The sequence below is a fragment of the Epargyreus clarus genome, unplaced genomic scaffold, assembly GCF_041222505.1.
Source record: "Epargyreus clarus isolate Ecla_fem2 unplaced genomic scaffold, WU_Ecla_fem_2.2 ptg000003l, whole genome shotgun sequence".
NCBI lineage: Eukaryota > Metazoa > Arthropoda > Insecta > Lepidoptera > Hesperiidae > Epargyreus > Epargyreus clarus.
The window spans coordinates 5,359,498-5,371,363 of NW_027332211.1; the positions used below are offsets into that span (position 1 = coordinate 5,359,498).

Genomic DNA, 11,866 nt, shown 5'->3' on the forward strand with positions numbered 1-11,866 from the left:
ACTGGCCGGGTAACGGGTAACGGCCAGTCTTCGCTTATTACGCGAGAATTACGTGCTTTATGTCCTTTTTATGAAGTCTTTAGAACTACAATATCCTTTTTATTTTAGTTCTAAAGAGAACATAGTCCTTGTAGTTCGATTATTGTGGCACCTCTAATTTACTTATTTTAGCCACCTAAATTATACGAAAAGACATACTAATGAAATCAAACTCATCTTGAAGGTCTTGAAGTCATGTAATAATATAGTCACATAAACGGTACAGAGTAACGATATAACAATTATACGTAAGTAAGTTCACACTAGTGATTAGAAGTATTATAACTACACAAGTATCTCCGTTATTCGACTGCTCTTGCTGAAGTCTCCGACCAGAATGTCGCTCTCTGTTAATTCGAGCGCCTTTAAGGTGTCGTCCCCACTTCACCTACCCGCATCTGTTTTTAAACTGTAGTATCAAATGAGTCACTTATTACTTTAATGTAACGTTATAAAAATGTGATATCGTTAATATCCAAGCTTCTTATTAACGACGATAACATTCGGCCGTCCTGCTCACACGTTCGTCCTCGATCGTGTATGGTCTGATGCAAGAGCTGCAAAAGAAAACCAGTTGTTTAATGCCTAAGTCCAGAAGAGTTACACATTTTCTTGTAATACCGACTCGCACGTAAGAGGCCCGAACTGTTCATCAAAAACATGGCTTAAACTCTACGCATTTTCTTGCAATACCGACTCGCATGTAAAAAGCCCGAACTGTTGATCCGAACCAAGGCTTAAACTAGGTGATGTTCATATAGAATCACACTAGTTGTGTATTACCTAGGTTATAAATCTGCCCCAACAGTGTTCACCACGGATTTCTGTTGCAGGCATAGTTCATAAGGACTCTTTACATAAATGTCATATGCGCGACAGGTATTGAAGCGAATGCATTAGACCATTGTTAAATAATAAAACACACGGTTATAACTAGGTGATGTTCATATAGGATCACTCTAGTCATGTATCACCGCAGTTTTTATACCTTGTTTACGATAACATTCGGCCAGTGCTCAACTCAAATTTACTCTAAAAATGCAATATTCACTCAATGTAATACATCCACCCAACATACATACATACACCCAACCATATGCATCACCAAGAGACACCCGCGAACATTACACTGCTCGAGGCATCTGCACTAATCCATCTTAACTACAGATAAATAAAAATCAAACTAAAAAAGTTTCCTACACCTACAGTAATGACAACATCTAGCTGCCCACTTTACTTATGTCTGGATTTTAAGTCCAATAGTTAAATCTCCAACAACTATTGATTCGATAAAGTTACGCATCAGAATAACGACGTTAATCCTATTAGTCCATTTCGGAATGCTCAACAACCTGTTCAATAACTGTTATACTGATAGATAGATAGATCTATAGTTGGCCACTAAATGAATCTGTGCGACTCAAAATACTATTATAAAATTATTTTATTACTACTTAGTACCTCTTTTAATTATTACAATGTTATTTTATACAAATAGTTGCCTTTCCAACGTACGTCTTTTATCAACTGATGAAGCAGTATCAAAATAATAATATATCATGAATATTTGAAATGAATGATATCAAAGTTAAAGACTAAATAATGGTAAACAAACCATGAATTTCACACAATATAACACGTTTAAGTTGTATGAACCCAATTTTTTTACGTTATTTATCACAAATTCAAATTATTTCTTTCAAAGTAGGGCCACATAACCCACTTTTGAAAGTCAGAAAGAAATTTCATTACATTAAATTGAATTTATATTCAGTTATAATAATACATACTATTACATGAATTTCAAAATTTAATTAACAAAGCAAAGGACCCATGCGTTCACGTCAGCGACATACTTGTCAATTGTGTATGGCTTAACTACTTAACTTTTTTTTTTTTTTTTTTATTTCACCAAAAGTTTTAAATTAAGATTCCCATAAGGAAGTTATAGTTTGGGCTATTTTACTGTAAAAGTTATGCATTATACTAAGGAAGATTTGCTAGACTTTACGCAAACGTCGTTTTTAAAAAAAAAATCAAATAATGTTATGGAAAGAATAAACACATTAAAATGGTCCGTTAATCTAAACGGAGTTTAAACAGACCTTGTCTTACATTGAGTTCCTCGGAAGCGGATTTTTTTTTCCGTAGGTAGTTATCAAACGGATAGTGTTATTGAATACACACTCGTAAACTACCTACCAAGAAAAATGACTTCAGAAACCGGCCATTATTTAACTATACTTATTTGTGTCTACAACTGATAAAAGATTTTTTTAAACACGCTTTTATTTTTGCCACGCTTTTATTAACTTGACCTGTATGTATGTAACGGAATATTTGAATTCGATTTTTACCTACTTTGAACGGTCAGATTTATTTAAAAATTTTGAAATACTTATGACATGACATGATTTTAATAATCTTGTCCGATTCTAATTTTGTCTCATCACGATCGTCAGATTTAAAACTATAACTGTTTTACATAACATGTGGCTCCTTATCAATCACAACCTAAAATTTCTATGACCTGAAAAAGGTCTATTAAAGTTGATCATGATTTTATACCAGCCAGCCAAACAAACAGTTAGTCAAACTATCTTATGATACACCTTATTACCGAACAATTCATATTTATTATATATATTTCAAACGCCTCGGCTTCACCTGACTTTTATATAGTTTGTAATAAAAATTATATTAGTGCGTAATATCTGTATAGATTATATTAATATAATATGTATCATTTACAACCAACACTCTCAAGGAGATGCTCGATGTTTCTATAGAGAAAACCTAGACATGACGCAATTGTGAACCGTATGAAATTTATATGAAAAGTAAATTATTGTATAAGAAAATCCCATCGAAATGTACCTATGCTTTTATTTGATTACATTATTATTCATTTGGCTATGATATACATATAATAAGAATGAAATCTTCACGTGTTTACATCGAATATATTTGAAAAAGAAAAATTGTCTGTCGGTTTGTATGTTTGAAAATGCATTAAAACCAAAACTACGAAGTTGATGTCAAAAGTATACATTTTTTTTTTTAAAAACATTACATGACCAGGTAATGGAGAATTCCAAATTACTAACGTACTCCGTGATCTTGACAGAGGGCATTGTATAATTCAAATTATATTTTGAATCCACATGAACAAAGTCGCAGGCAAGACTCTTTTTAAAAATGCAATTCAAATTATATTTTGAATCCACATGAACAAAGTCGCAGGCAAGACTCGTTTTAAAAATGCAATTCAAATTATATTCTGACTCCACATGAACAAAGTCGCAGGCAAGACTCATTTTAAATATGGTATACAAGAGACTATCTAAATTTATGTAGGCTTCAGTGACCGTTTCTCACTTAATACGTATAATAACTTAATTGCTGTAACTTGTAAATAGAACTAAGCTCAAGTTATAAAAGCATCAATTTATTATTATTATTATTATTTTACTTAAAATAATTTATTCTCAATCCCATACAAAGTGGATCCCGTTTATCATTTCGTAAATGGCTCACATAATTGATAATATCGATAGTCTAAGCGTCTCAACGTTTAAGGTACAAACTTCATTTACCAGTATTTGATAGTGCCCAATTTTCAAACCAAAAGGACGTGTAATGTGTCAAATTCAAATTGAAATTTAAAGATTTAAAATTACGAGATGTAAAGAAATATTAATACAAAACGAAACGTTGCATACTAAATTTAAAACAGACATTTAATATTATGTATAAGTGAGTCAGTCAGAAGTAGAATGGGAGATAAGAGAGATATTTTTATATATAATATTCCAAAGACCGCTGCGCATAAGTTTCTCAGTTTTCTTATAGATCATTAACTAATGTGCATTTATACTTTATGGGAGTCAAAACACAGTAGTACACAGTACTGCGTGAATTCGCCTAGAATTGATGGAAATCTAAATTTGGCAACGTACGTATGCTTCTTTCATAACAATTACGTATCAAGTATATGAAATCAAAAGGAAACTTTCATTGATTTATAAAATGAAAATGTGAACAATGTAGATGTGAATGCAAGTTTATTTTTAAATATAGTCAATTAATATCCAAAAAAAAAAAACAATAAACCTTAAACTCATTTACCATTTCCCTCCTGGGTACACTCAGCCACTCAATACCGTGGTCGTGATACTTTTTTGCAGGCAGTTAAATATGTACCACGTAGATATTATACATTTCTGTACAATTATGAATAATCAAAATTTTGCAACTTAATAAACGTATCACTTATATCAAGTAGGTATACTGTACTCTGTAACTGCGTTTGTTGCTACCGCATAGTCCCTTCCATACAATAATAACAAACGCATATACGTAAACCCCGTTTGAAACATTAAAAGTTATCAAAAATAAATTCAAATCTAACCTGTATGCAATTTCTGGCGTACATTAGCCTATATTAACAACCATTAGGTTCCCATATCTATAAAGCCTGACATTTAAGATTAAAGATCCTTAAAATATTTTCATAAGTACGTGTATTTCTATATATTTCAAAGTAGGTGTAACTTTAGAACAATTAGGATTTACTTTTTACACCACAGAATTTAACCAAATGGACAGATTTACCACAAGAACTGCCTTGCAAAATTACTTTTAGACACTTCTTCACAGAAAATGCACTTATTTTGAAGTAAACACCTCAGTTTACAATGTTAACAAGTAATTTGATAAGAGTAAAGTTTGTTCACAAAATTTAAGTATATCATTTTCAGAGGGTATTAACATTTCATTGAATTACTAGTCTCAATCTATCCATTTTCTTAATTCAAATGAGTTTTCCCTTACATCAACGACATTTATCTACCCCCATTTTTACTTATTCTACCAAGATGAATTCACATATGACATAATAATGTTTTAACTCACGGTTTTTATTCCTGTGTCAAGTATGTTCGTACTTACGAATCGCCGTCCATGATTGTGAGCTGGTTCTTGTACACTTCTGATGAAATCAAACTCATCTTGAAGGTCTTGAAGTCATGTAATAATATAGTCACATAAACGGTACAGAGTAACGATATAACAATTATACGTAAGTAAGTTCACACTAGTGATTAGAAGTATTATAACTACACAAGTATCTCCGTTATTCGACTGCTCTTGCTGAAGTCTCCGACCAGAATGTCGCTCTCTGTTAATTCGAGCGCCTTTAAGGTGTCGTCCCCACTTCACCTACCCGCATCTGTTTTTAAACTGTAGTATCAAATGAGTCACTTATTACTTTAATGTAACGTTATAAAAATGTGATATCGTTAATATCCAAGCTTCTTATTAACGACGATAACACTAATATGCGTCATATCAACTTAGTTCTCAGGACAATGCGCTAAAACTTTTTATCTTGTAAAGTTATAAGAAATAGTCTATATTTATTACAAACAATAGACCATATTAATTAACGCGGGTCATTAACATGACGCATTAACCGGCAGTTCGGAATTAACGGAGCCGACGCGTCCGCGCCAACTAGCCGGGTAACGGGTAACGGCCAGTCTTCGTTTCTTACGCGAGAATTACATGCTGTATAACCTTCTTATCGTAGTGCTAAAGGGGACGTAATCCTTTATCACAAACTATAGCGCATTAATTAACGCGGGTCATTAACATGACACATTAACCGGCAGTTCGGTATTAACGGAGCCGACGCGTCCGCGCCAACTGGCCGGGTAACGGGTAACGGCCAGTCTTCGTTTATTATGCGATATTACGTGGTTTATATCCTTTTTAGTGTAGTTCTAAAGATAACGTAACCCTTGTGGTTTGATTATTGTGGCACCTCTAATTTATTTATTTTAGCTACCTAAATTATGCGAAAAGATATACTAATATGCGTCATATCAACTTAGTTCTCAAGACAATGCGCTAAAACTTTTTATCTTGCAAAGTTATGAGAAATAGTCTATATACGCGTCCGAGCCAACTAGCCGGGTAACGGGTTACGGCCAGTCTTCGTTTATTACGCGGTAATTACGTGCTTTATATCCTTTTTATTGCAGTTCTAAAGATAACGTAACTCTAGTGGTTTGAATATGGTGGCACCTCTAATTTATTTATTTTAGCCGCCGAAATTATGCGATAAGCCATATTTATATGCGACATTCAAATTTAGTTCTCAGGGGTTCTCAATGCGTTTAAAGTCCTTTAAAATATGAATATGAAATGAAATATTTTATTTGCGGTAATAGTGGTACAATAAGAAGAGAAGAATATTCTACATTCATCACAAACAATAGAGCACATTAATTAATACGGGTCATAAATATGACACATTAACGAGCAGTTTGGAATTAACGGAGCCAACGCGTCCGCGCCAACTGGCCGGGTAACGGGCAACGGCCAGTCTTCGTTTATGACGCGAGAATTACGTGCTTTATATCCTTTTTATTGTGGTTCTAAAGAGAACGTAACCCTTGTGGTTTGATTATGGTGGCACACTTAATTTATTTTAGCCGCCGAAATTATGCGATAAGCCATATTTATATGCGACATTCAAATTTAGTTCTCAGGGGTTTTCAATGCTTTTAAAGTCCTTTAAAATATGAATAATAAGAAGAATATTCTACGTAATCATTAATTAATTTCCGGCAGTTCAGAATTAACGGAGCCGACGCGTCTGTGCCAACTAGCCGGGTAACGGGTATCGGCCAGTCTTCGTTTATTACGTGAGAATTACGTGCTTTATATCCTTTTTATTATAGTTCTAAAGCGAACATAACCCTTGTGGTTCGATTATTGTGGCACCTCTAATTTGTTTATTTTAGCCGCCGAAATTATGCGATAAGCCATATTTATATGCAACATTCAAAATTCGTTTTCAGGGGTTTTCAGTGCGTTTAAAGTCCTTTAAAATATGAATAATGTGAAGAATATTCTACATTCATCACAAACAATAGAGCACATTAATTAACGCGGGTCATTAACATGACACATTAACGGGCAGTTCAGAATTAACGGAGCCGACGCGTCCGCGCCAACTGGCCGGGTAACGGGTAACGGCCAGTCTTCGTTTCTTACCCGAGAATTACATGCTGTATAACCTTTTTATCGTAGTGCTAAAGGGGACGTAATCCTTTATCACAAACTATAGCGCATTAATTAACGCGGGTCATTAACATGACACATTAACCAGCAGTTTGGAATTAACGGCGCCGACGCGTCCGCGCCAACTGGCCGGGTAACGGGTAACAGCCAGTCTTCGTTTATTACGCGAAAATTACGTGCTTTATGTCCTTTTTATTGTACTTCTAAAGATAACGTAACTCTTGTGGTTCGATTATGGTGGCACACTTAATTTATTTTAGCCGCCGAAATTATGCTATAAGCCATATTATTATTTATATGCGACATTCGAATTTAGTTCGCAGGGGTTCTCAATGCGTTTAAAGTCCTTTAAAATATGAATAATAAGAAGAATATTCTACGTAATCATTAATTCATTTCCGGCAGTTCGGAATTAACGGAGCCGACGCGTCTGTGACAACTAGCCGGGTAACGGGTAACGGCTAGTCTTCGTTTATTACGCGTGAATTACGTGCTTTATGTCCTTTTTATCGTAGTTCTAAAGGGGATTTTACCCTTGTGGTTTGATTATTGTGGCACCTCTAATTTATTTATTTTAGCCGCTTATATTTTGCGAAAAGACATACTAATATGCGTCATATCAACTTAGTTCTCAGGACAATGCGCTAAAACTTTTTTTTTCAATTATTACATGGTGGTTATATTTTAAAGAGTTTTAATACTGTAATATAATTGGTTGTTCATTGGTACAAATAATATCTATGAAAAGGTTATTACTACTACGCTTTTACTTTTGTTTAAGATTATGTGTTAATATTTATACGTAAGACCTAGACATATATAATATATAGAATATATATCATTATTACAAAGCCGAGTCCAAACCTCCCAAGTGAGCATTAACATTTATTAATTGAAAATTCATGTGTAGTGTCGGTATTTTATCCGAAAACGAAAATGCACTATTTAACGCGAGGCTCATTATCATGACGCGTTAACCGACGTGCCACCCGGTATTAACAGAACAGGCTAGCGTGCCAATTGCCCGGGTAATCACTGTTCCTTTTTAAAACTACATATTTTTATAAAAAAGACACAAGAAACACGACTGCTTTAAATATAGCCTATGTCACTCCCGACATTTAGATGAGTCCAACAATACGTCACATTTACATAAACAGGCTGTAAATTGTAAATCAAAATAGTTATAGGTATTAAATTCATATCTATTGTTACCTATGTATACATGATAGCTAGCGATTTGCAATTGCAAAAATAAGAACATAGAAACACCATTTTTATTGTCCTTCGTTACTAGGCAATAATGTTTGTCGAATAGCGAATATTGGCGCCACATAAACAATATCAACTGTCGGTAAACAATTTAAACAAAGAAATTGCCTAGTACCCACAACTATAATCACTCTTGTTTGACGCCTTCAGCATTTCTGTTGACAAAGACAAACGAATTTTGTCAGCTACAAAAAATATTGCTTTCTCTGCAAAACACATATTTTTCCCGTTTCGGCTTCTACTCGTATTAGAAAAAGTATCGTAATCATCAATTCATTTCCGACTTCTGGGTATAGGTCCTCCACATTTTTACCCATTTAATGCAATTACAACTGTTAAAAATATATTCAAATTATTTTATTATTAGTATTATTTTAATTAATATTTTTGTGTTATATTCATGATGTGTTATTTTTTATAATATTAAGTTCTTATTTATGTAGTCACTGGCCGATTATTTGAGTTAACATATTAGCATAAAAAAGAAAAAAAAAACTTTCTTGACGTTGGAGTTGTATTTTGCGCGGGAATAATAAAAATGTACATTGGATCAAGAAATACGAGTAGTTTTATTCTTTTACAACCAAACGACTAATATTTTATTGGCACACTAAATTTATTTATAGCGGCATCGCTTAAGAAGTGAAGTAAATAGCTAACTTAGGTTGTAATTACGGTCCCAGGAGCGCACGCGGAACCTCGTGCTATAAAGATCATGTAATTGGATTAGCTCATACGCGATCTTAAGCGCATTTTCTCTCGTGATATACGTGTGCCTGTCTCTAAATAAACGGTTTAATTTCCCCGGAGCCGGCAACCGGCCTGTACGGCAATTTGCTGAGCTGCGTTTCATTATGGTATTAATGCTGCTATCACAGAAAAAGCATAAATTGGCTACTTGACACTTTTTGGGAAACTGTTTTAATTAATTCATATACGTATTATATATGCCTTTCATTGATCATTTTTTCGAAAAAAGGGCTATTTATTAATAAAAAACATATTTTTATTACGGTGAACGGAACGTTACGCCAAAACAGGCGGTCAAGTGTCATTTCGTAGCGTGACGTCAACACATTGAAAATATAGAAATAAACTTCGACGCTACACATACTTCAGGGGAAATCTTGGGAATTATTTAACTTTTATTAGTACAATTGCAAGAATGTCAAATTACAAGGCGTGTGCAGTGACGATGTGTTCAAGTACGATCGCTAAATATCCTAACAAATTTGCTTATACAAGTTCCTAAACCCAAATCTCATAAACGTTAAAGAACTTGCAGATTCTTATATGTTTAAATCCTCTGTTTGCAAGCAATGACATTTTATACTATCTATGTAAGAGAAGTATTATTGAAAAAAAAAGAATAAATTTAGTAACTCTCGAGTGATTCGTCAATTCCAAATCATTGGAACGGGACGTAATCAAAACAAAACAGCAAGTGGAAGTATTCATGTATTATATAGATGTCTATGATAAGAATAGAATTATAAGACGTCTATGAGAATTCTATTTTAAGGGCCCATTCTGTAATTAATAGGACACAATTAAAATATTTCATGACTGTGTTATTATTGATGGTGCATGTGCACTGATTAAGTTACATGACTGTATAATTAAAAATACATGATTTGCTAATATTAGTATTTTATTAACCGATTTCTTTGTTTATTTGGTTTATATGGTTCTATTAGTGAGTACACACAGTAGAACTTTTGTATATATTTATCATTTGTTACAGTTACAACAATTACTACAGATCACCTAAGCTAAATTTTTGTGCTGCTTGCGTGTCTGCTTTTCTTCATTACTAAAATTATTTTCCGTACAAATGGATATATATTTTTATCACTGTCATTTTCAGAATTAAATTGCAATGCAATAATAGGAACTGTATGGTCACTTTTCTTCCTTCATCTTGTTGGGTAGGTTACGCAAGTAAAGAAGTACTATTTCCCGTGTACTTTACTTTATGTATTTCAGACTGGTGCCCACTTTCGAAACTTTTGGCTCCTCACTTCTTCTAGGCAGGACAGTCATCACATTTTCATTTTCATTGATGTACCTTGTGTTCAGGACAACTTTTACTTTTCATGAAACACAAGCTTGCCTTCCTCTTAAACTGCACATACTCTATAACGTCGTCACTATACGATTGTCGGGAAGATCTGTAAATATAAATATAACCAATTAATAACCTTAAAACAGTTCACATAAGAATATAAGTATATTTAAAAAATCTTAATAATCACTTGAAGACAACCTTTCTTCTGTCTGAAGTCAGTTAAGAAATGTTTTAATTGTCCGATATGATTAAATGTAAATATAAAGAATGTTTTACTTACGTTGTTTATTTGATATTTCCATAGGTTATCTCACGGAAGTTTTTGTATCCATTTTGATTTATTGCACTGCATATATGGAGATTCTTTAAGCAGGTTCACGCTATCAGCTTTAATATAGTATGGCTTCATTTCGGTTCACACCATAAATTCAACCAACTCTAACAGCAAACGATTTAATTATTATTTGTCTTGTTTCACTTGTTTGGTTTCGATGTAGTGACGTCACATGACATTTGAGGCAGCACTGTGGCCGTTTTGGGATTTAAAATCCACAGATAAAAAATCGAAAATTTCTTTTTAAAAATTAAAATACTTAGAACGTATTAAAAAATAAACGAAATACTGCATAATTTATGTTTACTTATAAGCTATCATATCCAACATATTTCATATTTTATTGTTATAACTGTCAAGTACCCAATTAAATGAAATCAAGTCATTTGCGTAATAAATGTAGGTACCTATTTTTTATAATAACAAGATCAGGTGATCTGTATTTTGACGTGAAGTTCTGACAAAATTGTACAGTTACAGCTAGTTTTTAGCTTATATTTTTAGAAATATGTGTTTGCAATACTGAAGCCTGATTCATCACACACTGATTAGATTAGCTCATACGCGATCTTAATCACATTTTCTTCCATGATATACGTGTGTTTGTCTCTAAATAAACAGTTTTATTTCCCCGGAGCAGACAACCGGCTTGTACAGTAATTTGCTGAGCTGCGTCTCATTATGGTACTCCTTATCTACACAATACTAAATCGCTGTTTGCTGTTTACTCGCGTTACTATCGCTAAACAATACGTGGCTCTCCAAAATGAACTTTATAAATTCTCTCGCAGCTCTGACATGGTTCTTAGAAGATGCAAGAACTTTCTTTATAAGCTTATACATTGGCGGATAGTCAGCTTTTAAAGTTTGTTAAGAGAAGGAGTGCAGAGCAATTGAATCAATGTATGTTTTCACATATACATTGTGCCATAAAACTAATGAAATTAGGTTAGCTCATACGCGATCTCAGGCGCATTTTCGCCCGTGATGTACGTTCGGCTCTGTTTTCTTTACTGACGGTCGTGTCCTTGAACTTCCTTAAAATGTATATGTTAGTTTTTTTC

At 33.5% G+C, this 11,866-nt stretch overlaps 2 long non-coding RNA genes across 2 annotated transcripts; both read right to left on the reverse strand.

Moving 5' to 3' along the window:
• Nucleotides 1-217: 217 nt before the first annotated feature.
• Nucleotides 218-5,369, reverse strand: LOC140751036 (uncharacterized). The gene is made up of 2 exons (XR_012103265.1): nucleotides 4,990-5,369; nucleotides 218-596 (listed from the first exon to the last, which is right to left on the reverse strand). It is a non-coding gene; the product is annotated as an uncharacterized LOC140751036 (long non-coding RNA).
• Nucleotides 5,370-9,950: 4,581 nt separating this feature from the next.
• LOC140751041 (uncharacterized) lies at nucleotides 9,951-11,144 on the reverse strand. Its single transcript, XR_012103266.1, has 2 exons — nucleotides 10,749-11,144; nucleotides 9,951-10,571 (listed from the first exon to the last, which is right to left on the reverse strand). It is a non-coding gene; the product is annotated as an uncharacterized LOC140751041 (long non-coding RNA).
• Between the last annotated feature and the right edge of the window lie 722 nt (nucleotides 11,145-11,866).